The 11842-nt window shown below is 47.3% G+C and overlaps 1 protein-coding gene across 1 annotated transcript in view; it reads right to left on the reverse strand.

Annotated features, from left to right (window-relative positions):
- The window catches only part of GHR (growth hormone receptor), a 186232-nt gene extending 175780 nt beyond the window's left edge, over nucleotides 1-10452 (reverse strand). The window contains exon 1 of the mRNA XM_087815278.1: nucleotides 10389-10452. The gene's annotated coding sequence lies outside the window, so the exon portion shown is untranslated. The remainder of the gene's footprint in view (nucleotides 1-10388) is intronic.
- Between the last annotated feature and the right edge of the window lie 1390 nt (nucleotides 10453-11842).

An 11842-nucleotide genomic window follows, 5' to 3' on the forward strand; every position in this document is an offset into this window, starting at 1 on the left:
CTAACCGCCAGCACCCGCATCGCCTGGCCTGAAGGCTCTCCTAGAATCCCGAGACTGCTTTGCCCTGCTTAGCCTAAGTGCCCAGGAATTACTGTCTGATGGTTGGTGGGTAAATATTCAAACTCTTTCAACCTTGGGCGAAAGGACTCTAAGATATATGTTTTGCCTGGGCTCCCAACTCTCTCCAGACAGATCATAAACTCCAGTTGTCAAGGGGTGCAACTTGCTTTACAACACACCCATTATTGGCTTCTTTTCTTGCTTCATTTCACTTTCACAAACTTTTATCTGAATCCTTGTGTCATGGTGTGCATTTGGAAGAAATCCAAACCAAGACATCACTCCTAACTATGTTTGCTGATGAAGTGAGGTGGCTACTGAGTGTATCAGTTCACGGTCATTGGCAGGGAGATAACTGTAGTTGTCCGGGTTATTTTTCGGTTTCTGGAAAGAGCTCCTCAGTCCATACCATGAAGAAATCTCACCAAATTATAAATACATTGGGAATTGATGTGCTTGAAAGCCACACATTTTTGGATGTGTGGAAGGGAAATAAGCGTTTGGAAGAATGCTAACAAAAATTTCTGGTAACTATGAAAACGCATACATTCATTAACTCAATCAAAACCTACTAAGCATTTTCTGTAGGATATAAAGTAAACAAAACAGAAAAGGTCCCTTACATTTTTGTCAGTGGAAGCTTACTTTTAGGAAGCTTATATTTTTGTCAGTGGACATAGACAAAAACCCCCCAGGAAAAAAATTAATAAACAAGATATTAGACAGTGATAAGTGCTGTGAAGAAAGTAAAACAGGCTCATATGATAGCATGACCTAGTTGGGGGACGTTTACTCCAATGGGGACCAAACACTCCTGGCTTTGGTGTGCACTCGGGATTCTCAGGTCTCATAGCTCATCATCAGAGGCTGCCATCTACCAAGAAAGGCCTTTTACCACAAAGCCCATCACCCCAACTGGCCAACATTCAACTGTCCCTTAACTTACCCAAAATCTCACTTTGTCTAAGGAGGGTCTCCCATCGACAGCAGATAGAAATCTCTTACAAACATAGTATTGATTTTTAAATCCAAACTTCATAAGCCACCAATAATCATCTGGATATACCTTTCGCTTCTGCTGTATGGCAACAGTCTAGGCAACCTGGTAGAGAAGTCACAAGGAACTAAACTCTGGACAGCAGTCCTCTCCTGAAGGATGGAAATTTCAGTAGTTCAAATGAAACTGAGGGTCCTTCGGACTTTAAATTTAGCTTTAAGTCCTAGTTCTAGAAATCATCTGTCTGTCCATCTCTCTCCATACATGTATATCCCTCAAGACCTAGCCTTTCCCCCAAATAATAATCAGCAACCTCAGCAATCCCCCAGGCAGAACAGCCCAGACCTGACTACTGGTCACAAGGTCCAGACCTCTGCAGGCTAAAGATAACATCTTGACCGAAGTTGTTTCAGGTGGAATGACCCCCTGGCTACTTTCCCAGAGGGGGTGTTAGAACAGAGGTCAGAACTGTCCTCAAGACCTGAAGAAATGATTCATTATCCTTACCTGACCTCTAACCAATAAGCTCCCAGCACAACCCTGAACCCCTAACCCAAGGCGTCCTGTGACTTTGTCCTAATCTGTAATCTACATGCCATTGGGCCACTGGGTTGGCCAATTCATTATTAAACTCTCTCTCTCCTTCCTGCAGACTCCAGTCCGTGCATTCCTTTGAGCCAGCCGTAACCATTTCCCTGGGAGAGGAGGAGGGGAAAAGTAGCAATGGGTGTCTAGTGGATCTCTCAGGGGTGAAGGTTTGATGTTTTTTCAGAGCCTCTCAGAACGGAGCTGCAGGATCATCTTTCTGCGTGCCCGACGTGGGCCAGGCGGCCAGGCCCAGTTTTGACTCATTTAAACTATAACAGTCTTGTAGAGTAGGAACCCCCACCCTCCCCTCCATTTTGCAGATAAAGCTCAGAGAGCTAAATTGACTTGCTGAGATCATACAGGTGGTAAAAGGCACAGCTGGAGTCAAACAAGACAAGTCAGATTTGTGATTACAGAGCATGCTTCATGTCCTTTCAAAAATGTCAACCTACTTCTAGGCTCTCACAGTGGTTGATGCTCAGAGGGCATCAGCCAGCCTAATCCACAGGCAAATCTCTGTTCCCAGTGAAGAGAACTGCTGGTCGTGTCACTTGTCTCAATTCACAACCCACCCACTCAGAGAGCTAACACAGAGGAATGACAGGAGTAAACACATGCTGTTCCACGGTTCTAGTCAACGTTCATGGGTGGGAACGTAGTGCAACAGAAAGAGCCCTGGAGAGAAAGCTGGAAGAACTGGGTTACAGATCTCTGTCACAGCGGAGTTTAATCCAGGGGACTCCTGTCAATTCTCAGGGACGCCCATTTCCTCACCTATACTCACCTATAAATAAACTGAGGCTGTGGGGCTCCGTTTGCAACAGGGTCTGCTGGCCCTTGAGGAGGTACAATTCCTCCTTGTGCAGGACTGTCCCTGGCATTACAGAAATTGAGCATCTTGAGTCCAGGCAGTAAAAGCCTTTAACTCTTTCCAGTCCTTATAACAACTATTTCCAAATGCCCTGGCAGAGACAATCACTGGTGGATGATCCACTGGGTCAAGACTGTCAGCATTAGCATGTAGCAGGGGAGCAGGGTGGAGGGAGGAATTTCAAGCCAATTCTACCATTAGAACGTCTTTTTAAGATCATGTTCTTGAAAGGAAGCCATACTTTTGGCATCTAGTAGACCTCTTGGAATACTGTTACAGAGAGAAGTTTTAAAATTGAATTTATATAAAGCTCATACAAGAGAAGTATTCAGAGACACCCTGCAATAGTCACCACCCCCCAGCAAGAACTAGGCTCAGGGTGGCCAATCCAAGAGCCCTACCCAAGGAACGGGCCTCTATGAAGCATCCATAAGTGATGAGGACTTTCAGTAGAAAATCCACAGCCTGACACACCCTGCCTGCTCGCGTGTGACAAGGCACCCCAGTGAGCTCCAGATATGCTTGCCTGGTGCCCAGTTCCCAACCTTCTCACACAGAACATCTACCTACCAAAACATTTTTACCATATTTTAAGTCCTGGCTTAGGGAGTCACTTTGCCCATATATCTCCCCCGCAATACTTCAGCCCAAACAGATTCCCCTTCCCTCTAAATAAACATAGCATTTAAAGTCTGTATAGAACTTTTCATTGAATTGTATAATTGTCAACTGTTGTACAATCACACCATGTACACTCAGTGTTTCCTTCCTAACTTGAATGCTAGGTCCCAAAGTCACAGGTCACGTCTTATACTTTTATGTTCTCCAGGGTGTCCAGCACATTCTTGGGAACACAGTAATAGCTCAATAAATATGTGTAGGTGTTCTGTCTTTGATTTTTGACAGCGATCCCCAAAATAGCGCTAGCTTGGCCAAACGTACATCCTATTAGCTAATAAAAAAATCTTATTTACTCTCATCTTGTCCCAAGTGGTTTTCAAAGTACTTTTCAGACAACATAATTCTCACATACTCCATATGTACTGTGAGGAATAAATAAGAACACTAAACTTTATAGGACAAAAACAAAGGAATTAAAATGTCATACTGTGACGAGGGGTATACAAAGTCCTGAGTCCTACAAAATATTCAAAACATTTCTCCATCTTGCTTCAAATGTTAAAAACTTCCAGATGTTTCCAAGGCCTTGAACGGGATCCACCATGGCAGGCTGGTCATCAAGTTTGGATGCTGCCATTAATCTAAGGCTAACACCAAACTTGAACTTCTCAGCTTAGCTCCCAGTTATCACCTGATTGTACTCACATCCCCTTGCCCTCAACTCTCCACACCCTTCTTGTCAACACTTCAATTTCTCTGTGTGTTATGACATAGTCAGGTCATCAGTATTTATTAAACATCTATCCTATGACAAGACAAGCATCGCTTTGCCAGTGTGTCTAAGGGAAACGATGCTACACTGACTGCTAATAGGAAAGAACTCCCTCCTCTTCACGCTTCTTCCTCTTAATTTCATCGTTCTGACTTGGTAGGCACCAAAATGGTGTCTTCACTCATCTTGCCCAGGGATTCTGGTATCTCCTGCCCCCAGGAGAAGCAGCCATTGTGGAGGACCTGTCCCCAGGACTCGTCACAATTTATCATTCACACAGGCTTCATCAGACTAGTCTTCTTGCTTTGCCAAACTGAGGTTTTCTGGGATACCAATAACATAGCTTGAAGTTTCCAGAGAAGCAGTTCACAGGGTGGGCGAGGATCACATGCCATCGCAGTGGCAATCAAACTTGGAAGTCTGACTGAGGTTTCTCGCCAGCCCTCATCAAACTCCGGCTGAGCTATTTTACTGTAGGACTGTTTAATGGTTACTTTTTTGATATGGCAACTCAAAGATTACAAAAAAGGTGAGTATGATGCTTATGATAAAGTACATTTTAAACAAGTTTTACTATGGACTTAACTTTATCCTATGTCTAATATATACTAAAGGAGAGAGATGCTTAAGTTTTTAAGTTAAATACACTGCTTTAAATGTTTCATTTCATAATCAACAGAGGAAACAGGAAGTTACTAGAGCAAACGTCTAGCACAGCAGGCAGGCCACCAAAGGTGAACGCATGAAATACCAGTTCGATTCTGCAAACTCTCTTGGAGTTCTGATGCGAAAGGACTTGATCAGGCAGGAGGTGCCTCACAGCGAGGGAAGCTTTAGGCTACACTTCTCACAGAGAAGCTTGGCCAACTGGAGATAGATTGTGGATTGGTTTGCACAGAAGCAAGTCTAAGAAGTGCAATTCATTGGGGTTATAATGACATTCTAAAGAAAACTGACAGAAGTCTAGTCTATAACAAAAGAAGCACTAATCCAAGCAGTTAACATATCTGGAAGTCTTAAGGACTCTATAGAAAAAACTACATACTGATTTGAGAATGGGGCACTTGAAGGTTAAGTTTAGATGCTAATTAAAGAAACTGCCCAGCAATTGCTGACAAAATCACCTCCTGTTATGAATTAAGTGAAATTGGTGCCTGATCTAAAGCTTCATGTGCCTGTATTAGAAGGTAGAAAGAAGCTAGAAAGACTTCGAGACTAAACAATGAGCCTCTGGGTCACCCTCCTTTCTAGAGCCTGGTGTTCATCGTAGAGCTTTCTTTCGCTCAGTGACAAAAGGGCTCCAGAAGGCGGTTGAATGGGGACCGTTTTTGAATGGCAGCTGGAAGCACAGTCACTACATTTTTATGTTTTACCTAAAAAATGATTTTCAAAACTGTTGTATATTGTTGAATTTGCTGCGTTTCCAGCATTCAATGGAGATCATAAAAATGAATGAAATGTATTTCATGTTCTTGAGGAATCTACAGCCGTGCAAGGAAGACAATATGTAAAAAATAGGCTATGAAACTAAAAAAGAAATAGGTATTCTCAGATAAGTTCAAGCAAAGCACCAAAGGAGCCGAGAGGAAAAATTCAATAAGTGGATTCCTAAGAATCTTAAGAAGTCATCTTGTTTACTCCACTTTTGTTGTCTATTTGTTAACATGAAAGAAATATGAAGCTCAGGAAGGTTAAGTAGCTTGCAAAAATTACAAATTAGAGGCAGAACTTAGAGAAAACCCAGGTCCCCTGACACCCAGTTTAGTATTATACTATGCTATCCTATCTTGGGGGTCCCTCATTTCTAAGCAGAACTCCGATTTGGAAACCACACATGCAAGGACTTATCAGTGGGCCTGCTGCAGTTTCCGGGGCGGTGATGGTGGATATGAAGTGGGAAGCAATGAAATGAAAATTTGAAGGTAAAATGCACTTTATCACCGATTATTTCCTCCTATTGTAGAACAGAATCGGGCAAAGGAGCAAACGTAATGTGGACAGAGACCGCGATGCAAGGGGCTGAGTGAGGAAGCTCCCTGCACGCACACGTGAGGGAACAGCACGGACAGTATCAAATGAGAGCCCAAGAACGGCACTGGCTCCGCTCCCGTCCTGACTGAGGTCTGTGCAGAGTAGGGGCTTCAGCAAGGCCCAGATGTCAACATGTACTACAGGTTAGTTTTTCTCTTTGCTAAGAAAAATAATTTCTTTCATACCCAGACTTGCTGGAAAACACACACCATTTTCTTCACCATCATCAACCATTAACATTTCCAGCAGGAAGACAGAAGATTCTCAGCTGTGGCAGATGCTCAGCTGGTGGCAGGGGAAATTCATAATTTAGGTGGGAAGCCCCGGACAGATACGCAAAAGAGCAATCAATTACAGCAGGTAGGTCCCATGCCCAGTGCAGGCCATAAGCGCTGCAGAGGTGGTTTGTCCTCTGCCCTGGGCAGTAGGAGTTAGTCTTCAGAGGAAAGTGAGTTTCAGAGGAGCTAATCTGCAAGCCTGGTGGCAAAGGTCAGATTCAGGCTGAGGTCCAATGGGCCCCAAAGTACTTGCCTTGAACCACACCCCGCCCTCGTGTATATGCCAGCTTTGCTCCCTTCCTCCAACAGGGATAGGACCTGGGAAGTGAGCAGCATCAGAACTTTATCAGACTTGGGTCCAGACCCCCAACAGGAAGCCAGAACCTCCTTAGTACTGACGCTGGGACAGGCCCGATTTAGGCTCCCCTGGGGCATTAGCAGGCTGTTTGCCTCCAGAGGAAGAGAAGGTTGTTGGCTCAGTCACATCCTGTATGTTCACCGTAAATCCCAGTGGCCTGAGGAAGAGTTTGTCTGATGCACTTTCACCGCCCCGGGGGCCAGAGGGCCTGCTCTGACTGCCTTGAGTGAATGCCTGACTGCTGCTACTGACTCACCCCCGGGGAAGCAGACAATGAGGTCCACGAAAAGAACGCCTTGTAACATGGGCTCTACCCAATATGCAGCTTCAACTTGCTTGTCTTCAGAACACTTTACATCTGGTATTTGGGGGGTTGGTAGTACTTGAGAGAAATTAAGGAGCTATTTTTATTACATGTAAAACTCAATAACTTTGGCAGAGTTATTTCCCATAGATTTATAAAAAGTTCAGGAACAAAAAAATGTTTGGAAACTTATGTTTTGACTATGGATGATTAATAATCTGAAAAGAATGTGTTATCTTGTTTATAGGTTTGAAATTAGCAAACAGTGGAACGAGATGGCTTAAAAAGCTCATAAATATTAAGCTGCCTTAATAGATGTAGAGAGTCCAGAACTAAGGATTGATTCTACATCTGGGTTTCAGACAGTACACACGAGGATGGCGGGAACGTGGAATCTAGGACACGGTGGTCAGGGTAGAGAAGGGTGGGACCCCACGTGGGTGAGGCAAGTCTACAAGAACAGGCCAAGAAGCATTCAGGAGGAAGGAACATGATGTTTACTTTTGAATATAGTACAGAATGGGGAGAGATTAGATTCACTGTGTGTGGCTCCAGCAACTAAACTGTAGGCTAAGAGGTAGAAGAAAATGTTGATTCAGTACAAGTCAGAACTTTCTAAAAACGAGTCTCTCCTAGAATGGACTAGCCGGCGAGGAAGAGACATTCCCATCGGATTACATCCAAGGAAAGGTGGGCTGGCCCATTTACAGGAAGTTCATGTACCTGATAGAGAGTTAACTCTCAAGTTGGTCATCATTCCAGTCAACTATTCTATTGGGCACATTGTTTATACTGAAGGAAAAAAAAAAAACTCAAAAAAATCTCAATTCACCTTGTTTACACCACTAGTGGAGGGCTGACCCGTCTTCCCAAATTCAAGTCTTAATTCAAGATTCACAGAGCGATTAGGTGAGTTAAATACTCATTATTTAAATCATCACCAAAGAGATCGTAGAGGTGTGTTTGTGGGTTTTTTTTTAAAGGAAAAGTGATTGTTTGGAGCGACACATGAGCACTCTAAGAAATAGAAGTTATTTTTATTATTGACGTGTTTTTAAAAATTTGTTCTCTAAAAGCCAACCACATCTCCATAATTGTGCAATTTACCAGTGGAATGACAGGGACAGAAGCTTTAGCTTCGGGTTAGCTCATTTCAAAAATATAACCCATGCCTTGTTTCCAAGTTCAACAATTTACTGTGTGGTGCTCTCACTCTATCGCTCAGATTTATCATTACATTAATGATGCTTACCAGCAGATAGCCAAAAAGGCTCACCAAGTTGGACCAGCTTCAAGATTTGTTTCCATGCTGGGGTGCTTCATGCACTTGGCAGAAGCAGGCTGCAACCGGGGCACCATTTATTACATTATGCTATAAACATGTCCTCAGCTAACGAGATACTCGACATGACAATCCCATAGGTTACCAAGCACCATCAACATCTGTTAACACAGGTGCCAGAGACAGCACAGAGAAAGTGTCCAGTATCCATTTTTAAGTGGTTTATTATGTGGTTCGCTGTTTAAAAACTAATAACCAGAAACACAGTCACAAACTCTGCCTAGAATATTTGCAAGGCAAAGTTATGCTCGGTTTGGAAAAAAAAAAGAAGTACCTATGTCGGCACTTTGTCATTGCATTTATAGACTTTCGTTTCACACCTTTGCCCATTAAGTGCTGGCCTTCAGTGGCATTCAGGAAACCAATGCTGCAATTTCACTATGATATATTTACTCCACAAGGAAAGCTGAATGTCGACTCACCAACTCTTAGGCCAATGTGAAGCAGAAAGTTTATAAGGGTGGAAGGAGATGAGGCGTGGGACATGCTTCGGCTACAAATGATGCTCTCCAAGTCCTTCCGAAGGGAAACCATAAAAAACCGGAGACCCCTTCGGAATCCAGCTTTGCTTTTCTCAAAAGGAAACAGAATCCCCAATCACAGAAAAGATAGAACCAAGGACCCTGTCTGCTAAATCATTTTATTTTGTTTCTATCCAGCATTTTGATTTCTGGAAATGTTTCTAGTTACCTCCAAGGTCTATCCGTGGGCTCCCCAGGAACAAGGACTTCCAGGGTGACCCAGGTGGAAACCAGCCTAGAACACCAGTTGCTCAGGGCACAGAGCTGCCACAATATCTGCGAGGGAAGGTGGGTGCCTTCCCAGGCACACACATCAGGGAATCTAACAGTAAACACCTCAGAGACCATCTAGTCTTCACTGTGGACAGCAGCACCCCAGACTTTCAGCTCCGCAGCTCCGACTTGGGTCCGGGTCTAGGATTCTGTACCCACATATCCAAACATATCCTAGAATCCTCGGCCTTTGCAGGTCTCCTGGGAGCTCCATCCCTCTGCTCCTGAAAGGCCATGGTCTAGAATTTTCAAGTCCCCGGCACTTAAATCCTGTGCAGGAGCTCCTGCCACTTCCCAGCCCTGGGGCCTCCCGTTACCTTTCCCTGCCCCCTCCAAGGTCTCCTGGAGTTACAAGCCGGCAGGCAGGCCGGCGGGCGGCACCTCTGGGCGCCTCCTCCCACCCTGCACGCCCTACTGGCTCAGGCGCCGACACGCCTCCCAGGCGCACACGTACACCCATTCAGTACACAAACCCCGCGCCAGGCCAACTCCCGCAGCCTGGCCCCAGCATGAGCCCCTCCGGGTTCCACATAAAGCACTCGCCCCAAATAGACTTCCCCACGCACCCGCAAGTAGGTGACACTGCCCTCCCCCCCGGACACTTAGCTACCCCACTTATCAGAGCCCTCACGCCTAGGGCAGTTCTGTCAGAACTTTGAGCATGGCTGATTTCATAACCACGAGAACGTCCAGGGCTGGGGAGCTCTGCTGGCCAGGATTTCCACCCACCCCAGCTCCTGGGGACCGGTAGCCCCGACTCCGCTGACCCCAGCCCCGCGGGTGCCAATGCAAGCCTGCAGTCGCCACCAGTGCGGCAACGGCTGTGCGCTCTGGGGAGGAGCACGCGGTGTAGACGCGCACGGGCGGACAGCCTCCCCTCGGCCCGTCCCGGGACCTCTCCCCGCTCAGCAGCGGCAGTGCCGGGGTCCTGCCCCGGCCCGGCTGATGGTGTCAGACACACACTCGCAAAACTTTTACAACAAAACTATCTTTGGAGGAAGCCCCTCCAGGCACCGCAAACACCAGTCAGAGCAAGTGCCAACGCAGAAGAGTTCTCCTGTCGCCCCCAATTCCCGGCCGCCCCCCACCACACACACACACACACACACACACACACACACGGACACACGCACACACCCGCGCGCGTCCGCGGAGTGGATCAAGTTACAACGATCCACCAGCAGAAAACAACTTCGCGAGGAGAAGGGGAGCACAGCCAATCCCCTAGTCACCCGGGGAAAAAAATTATCTGTGTTCGTACATAAGGCAGATCCCCATTTCCATAAACAACTGGCGTCCCCAGGTCCACTCCCAAGCGCCTTGGCACAACCTGGGGAAAATAAGCACCCGACACCGGAACCCCCTCCTGTACCTTCGAGCTTCGCCTCCGGACTGAGGGCGCGGGTTCGCGTCTGCGCTGGCGCCCAGGGCGCGGGGGCCTCCGGGCCGTGCGGCCGCAGCCCGGGGTCCCCGCCGCCGCCCGGGCTCAGCAGCCGCCGCCGCCTCTGCCCGGACCGCCTCCTCTTCCCATGGCTGCGCCCAGCTCGGCCGCTCGCGGGCTGTCAGCTCGGGAGGGAGGGGCGGGGTGAGCCGGGAAGGAGGATGGGCCGGGAGGGTGGGACACGGCCGCGGTTCAGCAGGGGTCACGCCGGGCCTGGCGCGCAGTCCCGGGGGCCCGGGCGGCCGACGCGAGCGGGCGCGGGGGTTCAGGGAGGCCGGCGCGGGCCCCGCTGCGGAGACGCCGGGCGTCCCGGCCGCGCATTCCGAGAAGCTGGGATGCAGCGTTTCCCGGCGAGGAGTTGGAGTTGGTGCGTGTCACTCTCATCTGGGCGGCGCGGCTCCTCCTAGAGGAAAATATTGGTAGTTGCAGGGCACTTCCTTCCTCTCCGCCTCCACCCCCGCCTCCCTCCACCCCCCAAAAAGAAGGCAGGACCTCAAAGATCTTCAGTGCTTACGAACGAAAGTTAGCTGCCCGCCAGCACGGGACCAAGCCCCAGCAAGATCGCTTGGAAAGCGTGATCAGCCAACCAAACAGCGCCTCTCTCCACTTGCAACCAACTCCCAAGCTCCTGCTCCCTGGGGCTTGGTGAAAAGGCAGCTTCAAGTAGGAAGGACCTATTTTAGAGGTTAGAAAACGGAGACAGGGAGACGAAGTAATTTACCAAGGGCACAGGCATGTTAATGTTAAAAGAGGTTTGTCCAGAAGCCCAGCGCAGGGCTGCGGGGAGTCCTGACACAGGCCCAGCCTGAGGACTGTCCTTGCCTGTGACCTAGGGACCGGTTTTAACTGCCCTGCCCTGGACACAGGTCATCTGTCAAATGCAGGCCAGCCCACTGCATTCCACTGTAGGGAAAATAAATCCAGCCCAGAAACTGCTGCAGACAGTTCAGTGTGTCATTTTGTAAAGCATCAAACTCCCCGTCACCACATGCAGAAAGTACAAAAGTCCAGTTCCAAGCTGTTGGAGATCTAAGGAGCAGCTAGTCGTGCTATTTTCTTACTTTTACTTTATTGCTGACTGCCAGTTGGAACGTCATTTATCTAACAGCTTGGGCTTACTAAACTTTTTTTACAGGGCTCCCAGACACAAAGCTAAGTTTATACCCAGAAAGAAATGTTTAAACAAGTTAAACTTAAATCCAGCTTCTTAGCACTAGAATAAAAGATCCCTGGGCACAAAGAGTAGTAAACGGAGGGCCAAGACTTAAGAAACACAGGACCAAAGACTTTGGAGTGACAGATGTCACATAAGACACCCCCATTTTAAAAAGAACCCAATTGGTGGAAAATTCTGTTACTAAGAGTCCTTTCCAAGGCTGAGCTGT

Source organism: Miniopterus natalensis, chromosome 3, assembly GCF_054644295.1.
Source record: "Miniopterus natalensis isolate mMinNat1 chromosome 3, mMinNat1.hap1, whole genome shotgun sequence".
Taxonomy (NCBI): domain Eukaryota; kingdom Metazoa; phylum Chordata; class Mammalia; order Chiroptera; family Miniopteridae; genus Miniopterus; species Miniopterus natalensis.